The 15,507-nt window shown below is 41.8% G+C and overlaps 1 protein-coding gene across 1 annotated transcript in view; it reads right to left on the bottom strand.

Moving 5' to 3' along the window:
- The window catches only part of ERBIN (erbb2 interacting protein), a 182,687-nt gene extending 167,835 nt beyond the window's left edge, over window positions 1-14,852 (bottom strand). Inside the window, exons 1-2 of the mRNA XM_014524730.2 lie at window positions 14,427-14,852; window positions 13,825-13,943 (exon numbers count right to left, since the gene is read on the bottom strand). The gene's annotated coding sequence lies outside the window, so the exon portion shown is untranslated. The remainder of the gene's footprint in view (window positions 1-13,824; window positions 13,944-14,426) is intronic.
- Between the last annotated feature and the right edge of the window lie 655 nt (window positions 14,853-15,507).

The following is a 15,507-nucleotide window of genomic DNA, read 5'->3' as shown; positions in this document are numbered from 1 at the left end:
CCCCCCCGCTGCTTCCCACTCTGGCTCCAGCCCAGCCTGGCAAGCATCATGGGCTGCTGAGCAGTTCACAGCAGTTTCCCCCCTCCCTCTGTCCAGTCTTATCTTACTTCCCACTCAGACAGAGGGAGGCAGGGAACAGCTCCAAGGCTGTGAGGCCAGAGGTCACAGAGGCTTCCTGTAGGGGGCTGGTGGTTGGGAGGGGAGCAGGGGTCTTGGGGTGGGGGTCTGGGTGAAGCCAGGCTGGCCTTGCTGCTCAGCTGCTGGGTCCTGCCACAGGCTCCCCCTGGGTCCTACTAACACTGGCTGCCTGTTATCTTTGAGAGACAGCTGGGGCAGATAAAAATAAATTTTCTAAAATGTTTAGGAGCTCTGCAGGCTGGATAGAACCGCCTGGTGGGCCCCTTATTTAATCTATAATAGAGAAGACCGTGGAGAAATTTGATAAAGCTTCAAATACAAAATGGGTTGTTATAATGAGGATAACAGTCAATTAATTCTCTGCATCCACTGGAGACAGGACAAGTGGTAATTGCAGTGATGAACATTCAAGTTAGGTATCAGGAAGAATTAATTATGAAGGTTGTTATATCTGTTGCAGATTACCAAGAGGGATTGAAGAGTCTCCCCTCATGGGAAGCACAGGCTTCAAAAACATTTGTTTTGGATAGTTTACACAGAGAGGATTCTGCTTCAAACAAGGGTTTGGACTAAAGGACCCTTTGAGATTCCTTCCAGTCTTCTTTTTCTCATCTTATATTTGAGTAAATATGATACTAGTTTCTTAAAATGGGGTGCTGCTAAATTCTGAAAAGGTCTGGGGGGTTGTCTTGAGTGTAAAAAAGTTGAGGATCACTGCTCTAGGGATGAGAGAAATACCAGGCACACACTAAATTAGGGGTAGCCAACCTGCAGCACAGGTACCACAAATGGCACGGGCAGCTGTATGTGGCACAAAGCAGATCAGGGAGAGGACAGGCAGTACAGAGGCAGATAGGGCAGAGAGCAGAAAACAGCATTAGGCCAGGCAAGGAGCAGAAAGCAGAGTATCAGATCAGGCAAGGAAAAGAGATCTGAATGGCAGCTGGGGAGTGTACAGGGCTAATGTTTGGCACACCTCCCAGAAGGGTTGGCTCACACTGCTTTAAGCTATTTTCATTCTGAACAGCTGCCTTCTCCTGATGCCAGTTAGTGGCAATAGTCCTGTAGCTCAAACACTATCAACCTAGCTGCAGTGCTGAAGATTCAAGGTTCAGAAGCTGATAACTCACGTATCGTGGAATGCTGTTACAGCCACATAGAATATAACATTTTCCCCTTTCTATTAAGAAAAACAGAAACGTTACATGAAGAAAATATATACATTAAAGACCATAATTAGTTGCAAAGTCAAATACTTGAACAGTCATAAATCTGGCATCTTAAAACCGAACTAACAATCTCTTAATGTAGTGGGTTTTTTAATTCAACAGAATACAGTTACAACACTACTTTAACACTAGTTTGTCTCTCATGCAGAAACTTGAGTTTAGCATTTCAGTTTGCCTGACAGTCCCTCCTAGTTGCCTGCCAGCAAATTCTAATGCTGCTGCAAGCCTGAAAAATACGTAAGTGAAAATGGTCCCCTCTAATTTCAACCTACTCCCATATGCAAGCTACTTACATATTCAGTTAGAACCAACAGAACTAAGAAAACAAACTGCAACTTACTCCTTGTGAATCCAAAGATTTAAGTACCAAAGTAACATTTGTGTAAGCTTTCATAAGACAGAGGTCATGAAAGTATATCTACATCTGGCCAGCAAAATCTTTATTGCTGGTATTGCAAAAGAAAAGACAGGTTTTGATATTTTAAAAGCAAAATAACCATATTTAATTTTAGTTTAATTGTATGCACTGAACTGCTTTTCTTGTATATACTTATTGAGTTTAATAGAACGATGCATCCCAGATTTTCTAACAATAATATTCAAGAAAAATCATTAGCAGAAACTGTCCCTCTTTTCTCCATTCCAAGCATAAACAGAGGGTCTATTTGTTTTGTTTTGTTTTAAGAAGAAGAAGAAAAAAAAAAAGAGAGGGTCGGTGACCCTCCCAAAAAGGAAGCTATCACTGTGACAAACTTTCAAAGCATTAACACATTTTAAAACAAAAATGAACAAATATAAATAGGTAAGGTTTTGGAAGTTTGGGTTTCTGTTTTGCATGTTATTATTTTCATCACTGATACTTGGTTCTTACATTGCTGCAAGAGCTACTTGATCATGCTTATCCACATAATATAATTCTAAAGAGTATGTTTCATTCTACTGCGTTTCACACAGACATACCATCTGCCACTCAGGTATGATCTGTTTCTGCCTGACATTATCTCATTACACTTGAGAAGAGTAATGCTGTGTTTAATCTCATGGCTTCAGCCAATTTATAAATACTAAGCCTTGGATCCACTTCCAAACTCCTTACTATCTGCCCTAGAAACAACGATAAAATGTATGGAGGAGACCATACATTTTATATATCAACACCAGTAATAAAAGATTTTGCAGGCCAAATGTAGATATACTTGCATGACCCCTGCCCTATCAAAGAGTTTGCACATTATTTTTACCATATATTTCTAGCTACTCCACTAGGATACAAATTTAAAATTTACATTTCTATATACGTTATTTATTTTGTGACCGAATTAGAACTGAACTATCATCTTGGATTTGTGAGCAACTCAATTCAATTGCTCTTTTTTGACCTACAAAAAAAATCCAGGGCCACAAACAATATGTGCTGAAATATAATTAATTAGAAATGAAGATATTTTAACAATCTGAAATTATGTAGTTACAAAATAATTAAGTCAGTGCTCAGGTAAACATACATATTTCAAGAATATTAGTTTTCTTGAGATTTCCCCAAATCATTTAAAAACCCTACGCAAATAGATTAAGAAACATATTTACTGGATAAAAGAGAAAAATAAACAAACAAAAAAACTTCCATTGGATCTACCTAAACAAAATTATAAGTACTGTTTTAAACCTAGGGATAGAAAAAAAGGTACTCTAGACAAGATTTGGACTGGAGATTTTTTTGTTCATTTGTTTCTTTGGGTTTGGGGTTTTTTGTTTGTTTTTTTGTCTGCCCCCTCGCCCCCGCACACTATACTGTTGTGTTCACATAGATTAACATACCCTGTTGAGGCATACAGAAGTTGCTGTCTGTCCCCTCTCAGTAAGGAAAAGCTGCGTCCTCTTCACTGTCCAAGGGGTTCTTTGGAGAACAGTTAACTCTGAATGGGAATACCTGGTCTCCACCTAAAAGGACTACTACCAAGTCAAGCTAACTTCATTGCTTCTTTGAAAAGATTAATGTCTTCCCAAACAGCTGGTTTACACAGAAGTTGCACATTTAAACTTCACAGCATCCTCTAAAGACACACAAAAAGGAATTCATGGTTCTGACATGAAACCCAAACAAAGCATTTCCTAGTAGATCTGGTGAGGGGGAAGGGAAAGGGGAGGCAAAGAAAGGAAGGAGAGAGAGAAGTTTCTTGGAGAACTAGGCCTAAAAATAACTGATCTAAAAAAGTGTAATTTTTAGGCAGATTTTAACATGGACCTATAACTCCAAATGCAAGATTAGACCTTAAGGTTAAATCTTCATACAAAAGTTAAGATTTAGTCGTTTGCAAAAAAGGAATTAAGAATGACATTGTTAACTGTGTTTTAACAGACTGCACATCCTCTGCGTGGTTTTTTTTTTAGCATGGCCTCTTACAATAAACTGTCACGTTATACGTGACACGTGGTTGATTTTTTAAAATCAACACATGGTTGATTTTAAGTAGAGCATTTACCCGTGTTAACAGCCAAGAAAGCCTTAGATTCATGCTTGCATGGAAAAAAATGTCAATAGTTGAGATCAGTTATAAGATCAATGGATTAATTCCATTATACATGCAGGCTTTTGTTCTAATACCATTAAAGGATCAGAACTAAGAGAGCTCGATAATACCATGGACAAAATTCAAGACTAATTTAATGCGTTTTCCCAACTGCTAGCCACATGGTTCATTTTTCTGGTAACACAATGCCAATTTTAAGGATGTTTGATATTAATAGTAAAAACTGCCACTGAATATTCACAGTGACAACTAGGGTAAAAAATAAATGCCTACTGCATTATCACTGCTTTCACAGAAATCAGCACAAACACTAGGGGCTAGGGATGGGGTGATTAATTAAAGCAGCTCTGAGAGCCGCTCTAGCTAAACTGCTTGCAGCATCATACATATACAGCATCCTGCACTTCAAAATGGTGGCACAGACACTTTAACTAAAGTTCATTCAACGAGCTTTGGGTAAAGCACTCCCACCACCATTTTGAAATGTGGGGACACCGATATATGTGAGGCAGAAGCTGCTGGAGAGTGTTAATTAGCTCACTCCAGCAGACTCAAAGACGACTCAAGTAATCAAGTCTGCTCCAACACGTGCTAATTAGCACACATCAGAGCAGAGCTCTGTCACATGTATAATTGCCCTAGCAGCTAGATTGGCATTCTGTTTTAAAGAAAAAAACTCTAAAATGGCTTAATTAAATCTGGTAGGCCATTATCTAAATGGATAGTTAAAAACAGCATTTACAAGTGCTTGACAAATTTACCTGACCCACTAGTCTAAAAACTAGGACCTTCTTGCCCGACTGAAAAATACCTGTGCAACTGCACCCTTCACCAGCCACACCCATGCCCCAGCAACCAGAGATGAAAAACACACTTTAACATTGCATTGGCTTTCATATTACAGCTAACTGCAGCTTCAACCAGGAGTGAAACTTTTTAAGTCCAAAAACATTAGCCTATATACATTTTTTTACTTAAAAAAGGTAAGAATGGCAAGAAACATACTAAAGAAGAAGGGGAAAATCTGTGAAGAAAACAGGAGAAAGAAAGGGAAAAAACCTCTGGACCTTCTACCAATCATGGGAACCACAATGGACTGCAGCACTTGAGAACCACAAAGGTGTGCCCACCCTGCCATAGCATTTCAAAATGGCCACAAAGGCATGCCACAGCAATGCTGCAGAGGGCTGAAGAGTAACAATCCCTAAATGCTTCCTGACTTCCAACGGTTCCTGAAAAACAGGTACACCGTGGCTGTTGGATGGTTGGTAAGCAGGGACCTGTAGCATGCTAGAGGACAAATCAATCCCCTGTCCCACTATGCTAGAGCAGTGTTTTCTCAACCTGTGGGTTGCAACCCAAAAGTGGGTCAACAAGAATACATGAAAGGGTTGCAAACAAACTTTTAAAAATGGATTCTCCTTTAAAAGAGAAAAATATAGGGAACCCCAGGTTTTCCCTTGCAGGCTGGCAGAGTTCCAGCCTACAAGGGGCTGCTTGGGGCAAGGGAGGAACAGGAGAAGGGAGATCAGCAGGGATCAGGATTTTCCATTTCCCATGGGGAAAATTAAGAAAACTGTGGATTCCCCCCTTTACCTGAGGAAAGCACAGATTTTTTCATTCTAATGGAGAAACCCATGGATTTGGCACTTTTGCAAAGAGCTCTCTGCAGGCTGGCAGAGTTCCAGGCTGCAAGGGGCTCTGGGAATGGGGAGGACAGAGGTCAGGCAGGGGGCACCATGTGTATATACATATGCATATATGCACATGGTTGCCAGGCTGCCTGGAGAGCAGCTCCTGTAGGTAAGTTGGAGAGTGGGGGGTGGGGAGGAGGAACTGAAGCCCCCATAGGAAGAAAGGGAGTTGGGCAGGGCTCAGGCTGCTGCCCAGCCAGGTGCTATGTAGGGCTTAGGGCCTGGGGCCAGAATGCACAGCCACAGGGCTCCAGCAAGAAGCAAGATGGGGCCGTGGGTGGCTTGGCTCATCCAGGGGGTGGTGGCTAGCTCCCCACTGTTATGTACACAACCCTGGTAGGGGAGGGTTGTGCAAGGTGGGGCTTGTGTCCCCCAGATTTGTGCATGGGGTGGGTACAGGTTGCCCACTGTAGGCTTGGGCGCCCCACCTTGCTGACCTCCCGCAGGGCCTCTGCAGCCCAGTGGCTGCAACCCAGCACTTCAGGGCAGAGCAGGAACACATGGGGAAGCTCCTTGCCACTGCAAGCTCCACACTGCCCTGGTAAGGCATCCCTTGCCTTCGTGGTAGCAGTGAGGGCATTGGTGCAGGGTTGTGCCCCTCACCAGGATAGCACGGACCTTGCAGCAGCAAGGAGCTTCCTTGCGTGGCCCTGCTCGGCTCTGCTGCACCAGGTCACACCCACTTGTCTGCGGAGGCCTCGTGGGAGGGCAGCAGGGCTGGGGGCTGTGGCTTGGGAGTGAGGGGCCTGGACCTGCATTCTGTGAGGAAGGAGGTAGGGGGTGTCTGATTTTCCATGATAAAAAAACAAAAATGAAATACCAAAGTTTATAGGTATTTAGAATTTATTTTACTATAATGATTGAGGCATTAGTAGGATTCCAAATTGCTTTACAATTGTAAATAAGTCAGTAAAACACTGTTCAACTGATATATCTAGATCTAGATATACAGGGGGCATCACGTGCATGTGCATGTACATGGGTATACATGGACGTGGCAGCCAGGCAGCATGGACAACAGTTCCTGCAGTAACTTAAGAGCCCGGGCGTTGGTGAAGGCTTGGCGCCAGTTCTCAAAGGGGATGGTCACATCCACGATCACGATCTTCTTGGCCTCTTTGTTCGTGATCAAGATGTTGGGGCGCATCTGGCTCTTGCAGCCTGGAACAGTATGGTTCACGGAGATCTCTCCTGCTACGGCTGGAATGAACCTCACCAGGCGGTCCTGGACAGTGTTGTGGTGGAGCTGCCAGGCTCTGGTGTGCAGCCTGCAGCTGCACAGCACATGGGGGAGGGTCTTTGCCATGTAGCCACACCATCGGCACCTCTTGTCCCGGTGGCCGAAGCGGACGGCCTTGTTCAGAGGCAAGCAGCTGAGGCAGGCATGGTAGAGGAAGCGCCAGTCCACAAACCTCCTGCTGGGCATGAAGTGGTTGCTGGAGTCCCACTTCAAGGTGACATCGAAGACCTTGCCCTGGTCAGATTTGGCCCTCAGGTCGCCGGCGTACTTGTTTTGGACAGCATCCTTCAGGAACCACTCTAGGAAGGTCATCATGCGGGGCATCAGAGATGCATCTAGCATGTGGGGCTGGTTGCAGAGAGACTCCCAGCTCCCGGCACCCCTCGGTCCAAGTTCAGGAGCAGCTGATGTGCTTCCTAAGGTGGGGCATAGCATTGTGGGCTCAGCTCCACAGCAAGGCAAAGTCCCCACCGCCTCTGCCGAACTCGCCCTCCGGAGAGCCGCTGAAGAAGATGGCCAAGTCAAATCCAGTCAGTTGTCTCGTGATCCTCTTGCAGATGGTCTCCTCGAGGGCGCTGGCAGCGATGATACTTACCATGGGGTCTGGGCAGGTCAGGAAGTGGAAGGTGTGGGTGACCACTGCGATGTCGCAGAGGTCTCCCATGCAGAGGACCGTTGGCACCTCCCTGCCGGTAGGGGATGTGCAGGATCTCATTGCTGGCCCTCAGGGGTAGGTGTAGCCACTTCTTGAGCAGCTGCCGGATCTCAGTATCTGCCTTCTTGAGGGGCGTCTTGGGGGCTGCCAAGCCTCTCAGGACGAACGCGACACGGGGGGATGAGGAAGGTGTTCACCGTGTCAGTCTTTTGCCAGGGGGCCAGCAGGAACGAGTCCAGCTTGTGGGGGTCCTGCACGATCCTGTTGATGGTCTTGCTAACATGCCAAACTGATTTAGCTGAAAACCTAAGGACGCGAGTATACGGCTTGTAGAAAAGGGCCAGGAATTGAAGAAGAACTACTTGATTTGTGGAGAGAACCACCAACAAGCTTGTAATCTCATAATCAAGTTAGTGAGACAAAGATATATTTTCTTATAAACCTACATTAATTGACATTCATTTTATTATCCCTTCATTAAGGAAATTTCCTATCAGCCAGGCCATCATTTTGCCTGCAATGGATAGCAATTTGACACATTTATATTTTAGTTAGGTCATTTCATCTACACTTTTCAATTACTGGCCAAATACTGACTGGAAGGAAAGCCTTCTGGCTCTTCCTTCAAGTTACAAGTCTTATTGAAAACACACAACAACATTAGCTTTCCAGAGTTTTTTAAAGTTTTGGATGGCAGTTAATTTAGGGGTGTCTAGTTCAAATAGCTGCTTTTTAGCATCCTCTGTGCAAGAAAACATACTATATGATAGATAACATACTATCTTCTTTCCAAATACAAACAGAAATATCAAATACTTTCAGTCTTCTTGGCATTTTACTGACAATTCTGTCAATACCAGACAACTTTACTAGCAAAAAAAGATCCTAACAAAACCTATTTAATATTGCAAGCCAATAGGCTATGACCATTGCAGTTTTTCTCCCTTTACCAACTTCTTACAGTTTTTAGCTTCTGATTTAGAATCATTGTTCCCAACTTCCCTTTTTCCATTTGTTTCTCTCTCACTTCCTCATTCACTATTACAGCCTTCCTTCTTTGGGGCATTTAATAAATATGGTCTAAAGCAGCAATTCTCAGCCTGTTGCGGTTTTTTGAGTTCTCTGAAACAGGGGAATTGTTCTATTATATTTTAGTAAAAAATTGAGTGAAAACTAAAGGCTGACATTTTCCAAGGGGTACCCTTGTCTACTAAGGAGTGCCTTGAATCTAAAAAGGTTGAAAACCACTACTCTAAAACAACTTCCAATTATTCACATTTTTCTGCTTAAAATTCTCTCTCCTACCCAATTTGGTTCATAATTGTTTTAAAGCATGAATAAGTATTAGCAATATGGACTTCGCATTTATTATGTACAAACGGAAAAATAAAGTCATGATCAGGTGTACCTTACTTGTTACTTTCTCACTGGGCACATCTACAAGTGCATTAATGTGCCATGGTTACTGTACATTAAGTTTAGTACCTGCATTAGCACAATAGCATGTTTTTTGCCGTGGTGCACTAATGCGCAGTAGAATTAATCTACTGTGCATTTAGTGTCTCATGTAGATGCGTCCAGTATCTAGCAAGAAGAGGTCGATCCGCAGCGGACTGCAACACTTAGTAAACTAATCATTAATTTTGAAAACTCCATGTTGTAATAGCATTGTTGTACCTGAAAATCAGAGAGACAGCAAGCAGATTTACCACCCTAAGAAGTGATGCCTGAGAAGGGGAGAATCTTACTAGAGTCTCAAAGAACCCACCTGCTGCTGCTTCTGCTACAACAGTGCAATCTCTCTGTACGCTAGATGCTGCTGCTGCTACCTGGGTTCTTCAGGGGCATCTAAATTGGCACCAATGGCTGTGATGGTCCAGTGAATATGGAAGAAGCAGGATTTGTATTTAAAGCGCTGGGTGTATCTGAACTTTTTTTAACCCAAAAGTTCATCTAGCAATTCTCCCAATTGTGAAGTTGGTTCAGTAAAACATTACCAAGCAAATCCTGCTTCTCAGAAAATTCTATAAACATTTTAGTACTGGCAGCATAAGACTTACACCACTCCAGTTAAGTCCCCTGCACCTACGAAGTAATGCATCCTGTTCTCTGGTGCAATCTGGTGGCCTGTATAGACAATAGTTAGTATCTTCATCTCATGATTTATTTGTTAGGACACTGATCAATATCCATTCAAAGTAATTTGCTTCAAGAACATGGAAGCCTACAACACCTGAACTGAAAAGTTGGGTACCAAACAACATTTTTGACACAGAGCACCATGTCCCTTTTCTCTAGTCAGCCCTTCCTGAAAAACGCAAGTTATGAATTTAGCATTCCACTCATGTTAATCATCCCATCAGGAGTACATCTGCTTCCCATCAGGGGTCAGCAAGAACTAGCTTGTTCAAATTTATGCTCATAAACAAACAATTCCTTGTGTTTTTACCTAAACTCCTCACAGAAGTGTTTAAGTCATTAAAAACTTTGTTATTAATCAAGGTATCCCTTGATTAAAGCAAATATTCTCAACACCTTGATGCTATATTACTGAATGCTTGTTTGTTGGCCCATCCTTTTGTCTTCTTTTTTATTGTTAATTTAAGCCCTCTTGACTACTCTAGCCAGTCTCTTTTCTTCTCCAAGTTACTCTCCTCCACAGCAAGAGGGAACCAAACTCTGTAGCCAATAGATAGCCCAAAATGAATCAATATTTCAGAGCCAGAACCCTGTACACGATGCCACTTAGCCACAGAGGTTTACTTCTTGAAAATTCTGCCTTCTCAAGCCTCCTTTGACACTTTCCAAGTTCCTGAAACAGTCTAAAAATATGTAAGGTACCACGTGAAACAAATCATCAGTACAGATGCACACCATCTTGTCCACCAACTTCAGGAGTCTGCAATGCCATGTCTTCATAGTTGGAAGACAGTCCATCCTACTGTCTAGCTGTACCTTATGCTCTTTCCATGCATAATATCTTCTAAAGATAGCTTGGCTTCTTCTGATTGGAGGTTTTGATACTTGAATGCCTTGAAGATTAGGCTGAAGATCCACTGTCAGATGCATCCCATTCACATTACCAGCTCTTCAGACATTTGAGGCAGCTTTCATGCTAAGCACCTGGCACCTAGATACTTCTGTCCTGCATGGAATTCTTTCTGGATCTTCTAGCTACTGGCTGAAATCTGCCCATCCTTTCTGCTTCCAAATATAAAGACTGTTTCCTCATTCTCTTGGCTCGTGGTTATAAACTGCTATACCTCCTCTCTGGTTTTCACTCCAGTTTCTTGATGGTCAATTCTTTTCTGCTTGAATCAGGATAATAAAACTACCTGAATCTAATTGTCTGAGTACTCTTGAGCCTTTCCAATACTGCTCAGCATCCCCATTTGTCCTTCCAAACCATGACTCTATTCTTCCCAGACAGCTATTAACTAAAACTTCATAAAGAGGAAATTGCTTCTAGGAAGATAAAATGTGGCACATCTACTGAGGTTATAACTGCTGTTGTATTGTTGACCATCAAAGTATTAAGTTCAAGACTGCAGGGTTTTACCATACACTATTTTTTACATAGTTTCTTTCCAGAATACATTCTTCCACCTACGCAGGAAATGTACCTCCATACTACTACTATAGACATTTCCCTTTGCATTTTCTTATAATAAATTTCCACCACAGATCCTAGAAACAGTTAAAATGCTCCAGGAGGGACACTGATGCCTACAGCTAAATTCAAAGACTAGGGACATATATTACTGAACCAACAAACTGCAGTTGGCTAAGAGGCCTAAGATCAAAGAAAGCAATGAAAAGTAAGCTTGCCTGCACCAATTCACTAGTAGCCAATTCTCTTTGTCCCAGCTGAACAATACTGAGGAGAATCAAGCTCTGTCAGAAAACGTGAGATTCCCGGAAGCAGTAATTGAGTAGAAAGTCCCCCACAAAAATCCTCAAGTGACCAGGATAAAAACAGGGGACCCTCCCTACTCAAGCTATTCTAAATTAAGACTTGTGGTGTTGATTGCAAGGCAGGAGATACCTAGAAATGGCATCCCTCTCCAAGCCATGCATGACTCTAAACCCTGTGTTTAGATCCTTTAAACTTCAGTCAGTAGAGAACACAGAGTACAGAATATTAGACATTCCACTGAAAAAGCAAACTTCAATATTCTATATAGCTGAAATCTGGAATGGGCTGAAATGGGATAAATCTGGAATGGGCTTCCCAGGGAGGTGGTGGTCTCCCCTACCTTGGGGGGTCTTTAAGAGGACAGACGGGCACCTGGCTAGGGTTGTCTGACCCCAGGTCTCCTGCCTGATCAGGGCAGGGGGTCAGACTTGATGATCTGTTAAGGTCCCTTCTCACCCAAACATCTATTTCAAAGGCCTTTAAGAACCACTGACTAAGTAATACATGCTATTCAACCTAGAGGCTGCAAAAGGCATAGCAAGTCCTATGTTTTAATATTTTGCCTTTAATTTCCTTCAGATAATGCTGAGAAAGGACTAACTTTATTTCATACATCCTGGCAGTGCACAAAAAATAATTTATTTGTTTCAATATTGTGGAAGGATATTTCCTCTTTGTATTTTTAGCACCAATAAATACTGTTAACATACTTCATCCAAACTGGATCTAAAAGTTCAGCAGTGTACTGAATTCTAAGTTTAACAACATGGCAAATTATGGCTTCTTTCCCAGAAAGCAATGAATTTTAAAACTTTACACTAAAGCATCTATGGAATACCAAATCAACACTTGGCAGCTTATATCCAAGAATTTCAAAGCACTCTGAAACTCTGATTATGCCTCACAAGACCTCTGTGATGTAGTACAGCACTCATCCCTGCTTACAAAAGCACCTGAGTCGCCTAATTCTGTGATCATGAATCTGCAGAACAGCCAAGCACAGAACCCAGTTCCGATTCCCAGTCCTATCCTTATGTACCAGTTAGGTTTATCACACAAACCAGTTTGGTCAGCTTTTTATCAGGACAGAAGCCAATGTCAGATTTGTCACTGACTAGCCATCTTTAGATTAAGCACCTATTCAAGACGAAATATGGGTCGGACTATACTATTCTTCACATAAATTAAACTAATAATATGGAAATTAGATGGGTTAATTTAGAATTAATCTTACACAAAAAGGTTTTATTCCAAGTAAAATATTCTGGTTTTGATACCCTGAAGCCATCACTTCATTCTGTAGAAAAGGGTAGTTAGCAATATTAGTCTCAAGTCAGGTAGAAGACAAGGTAGAATTGCACCTTATAGACTAACTGAATCAGAGATGTATAAGCCTTTGATGCATCACCAATCTAATCTATAAGGAGCAACTCTACCCTGCCTTCTGCCTGACTTCTTTATTCTTAAGTTCACATGTACTGTATGAGGCTCTAGGGAAGTATTGTATCCCCAAAGAGAGTAGGAACTATGAACCAACATAATACAAAACAGAAATGAACCACCTCTTCATCAACACTTGGCATGGCTTCTTTTAACTTCCAGCTTCATTATTACATTATATGCTTTTCCAGTCTGTGAACTACTACTAATGAGCTATAAGCATTATATTATTCCTCTCCAAGATAAGCATCTATGCATAAATAAAAGACTATGTGCTTTGTTAGCAAAGGTCTAGCTATACAACAAACAAATTCTTATCTACTCTTACCTTTGGCTAGTTTGGCAGCCTTTTTGTCACTTTAACCTGACGACTTAAACTGGGCAAGTTGGTTGAAATTCATCGCTTCTACTAAGCCACTTAAGTTGAGATACAGATGCCTGTAAATTCAAAGTTATCAAAAACTGGACTGCTATTTCACAAGGAATGCAAAAGGTACAAGCAAGTAATTCTGAACAGAATCTTAGTAGCATCAATGGAGAAGAGTCCGTCTATATAATAAATTTGCATACAGAACAGAAGGTAACAATTTTAAAACTACAAAAATAGCATACAAGAACTAAGAATATGCTGTTAAGCATTCATTTGTTATCAACACTACATATACAAAATTACTACATAAACAGGTGCAGAATCTTTAAGTTTTTTAAAATTACTTGCTGGGCTGCAGTCACTATTCTCACTTGTTCCATACTTCTCCTAGATTCTATTAACATAACAAGAATTGACTTTATTCTCCTGACCACCCCCCCCCCCCAAAAAAAAACCTCTTTTATTGTTCAGAAAGGCCAATAAAGATGATGATGAAGGTGTAGGATCAGAAAAAGGTATATCCATTAATGCATCTGGAAAATTATTAGAGTAACAAGAAATGTACCAATGGAAAGGACATATTAAGAAGGAAAAATATACAAGTTTCCTACCCGAATCACACCACCTCCTCCTCCAGTTCACACCATGGGAGCTTGAATCAGTTTCTGAACTTTGAACTCTGAATCAGTGGGGTGCAGGACTCCACTCAAGACAAACCATCCATGTGGAACTATGAAGAAAGACATTTTACAGTTTTATAGTATTCATCTATAGTGAGTACAAAGACATTTTTTTCCTCTACACCAGCAGCTGGCAATGTTTAAGAGCCACAGGCTGGAGCAACACAACTCCGGTCCAGAGGCAAGCTAGTATTCTGATTCCACTGCAGCCACTTTTTCTTCCCACTATTTCTCCTCAACCCCCAGCAATGGCATGGGCACAGGCAATTGCTACCCAGCTCCAGCATGAACACAGGCAATGCTCCCTGCTACCAAAATGCTGCTGAATCCTTCCAGTTCTGCAGGCAAGATCCAGTGTGCTGGTCATATATTACCAACCCCTACTCTACACTAACAGTAGATAGGATAGTCAAATTTGATAACAACCACACCCTATTTTCTCACTCACAGCACTGCCCTGAGTAAGACAGACAACTTGTTTTTGAATGGCAAAATGAGGACAAAAAAAGAAAGATCTTAAATAAGGTATTTACCCCAGAGAAATACAGGCCACTGAAGTCAGCAGAAGTGGGGGGCAAGAGGGCACAAAACACTGTGCCTGTTCCCTTAACCCTCTGGCTGCAGGATGGCACAGGGGCTGCTGGCTGAGTCAAACAGCTCAGTCTCTCTTCTCTTTTCAAGCTGAGCTGGGCAGGCAGGTGTGAGAGGGAGAAATTAATACTGCAAGTGCTGTGCAAGGGGCAGCACAGTGAGAACTCAGGGTGCCCTAGCTGCTGACTACTGGCACTCTCTTTCCCAGGGCAGAGGGTCATGCTGTAGAAACTGCTACTATTACATTTTCTCACTTAAAATGTGCACTCCAGTCCCCAAAGCCTGATTTTTTCAAAAAGCGTGCTTTGTATGCAAGAAAAATGATATTAAACTCTCACTACAACAGTAATTGTGTTCTCTACAGTACTTATATAATATTTAAATATTCTACCCATTATTGCTGTGACTCGGCTATTAATCAAGTGCAGAAATGAAGCAAATAAACACCAAAATTCAGTTAAGACCCATTAATATCTTTTCTATTGTCATGCAGCAGCCCAAACTAGAATGTACGAGTTGTAGAAAGGTTTGAATTCAAACAAATGCCATAGAAATGGAGGAAGTCTTAAATTTCTAGACTGCACTTTTATTAGATTAAATGTGAGTTTAAGTTAAAGTAATTTTTATAAAAATTAAACCTTGGGTTTAAATTGAATAACTGTATCCCCTTAAAGATGCTATCAGAGAGCATCTGAAGCATTTTACCTGAAAAAGAATAAGTTAAGTATACTACCAGCTCTGTGGCACTTGACTTCCTTAGTGATCTTCTGGGTAATGCCACTCCTAGCAACAGATGAACAGAAAAGGGAGTCTCCAATGGTTTAAAAAAAATCAGATCAGCCAACTACCTTTCATTTAGTTGAACCTGAGGTTTTAATGGGATGTTTTCAGTCATTGGCAGGAGGGAACAGAGTTGCTCTCAACTGATTTGATCCATTCCAGTCTACAAGTCCTATTCTGCCCAGAGAGTTCTCTCATGGAAGATGGCAATGAACACCTATTTTTATTACATAGTCCTGGTTA

The sequence above is a fragment of the Alligator sinensis genome, unplaced genomic scaffold, assembly GCF_000455745.1.
Source record: "Alligator sinensis unplaced genomic scaffold, ASM45574v1 scaffold1510_1, whole genome shotgun sequence".
Classification (NCBI taxonomy): Eukaryota; Metazoa; Chordata; order Crocodylia; family Alligatoridae; genus Alligator; species Alligator sinensis.
Note: the sequence above shows the minus strand (reverse complement) of the source record. Positions and strands in the feature narration are given on the sequence as shown.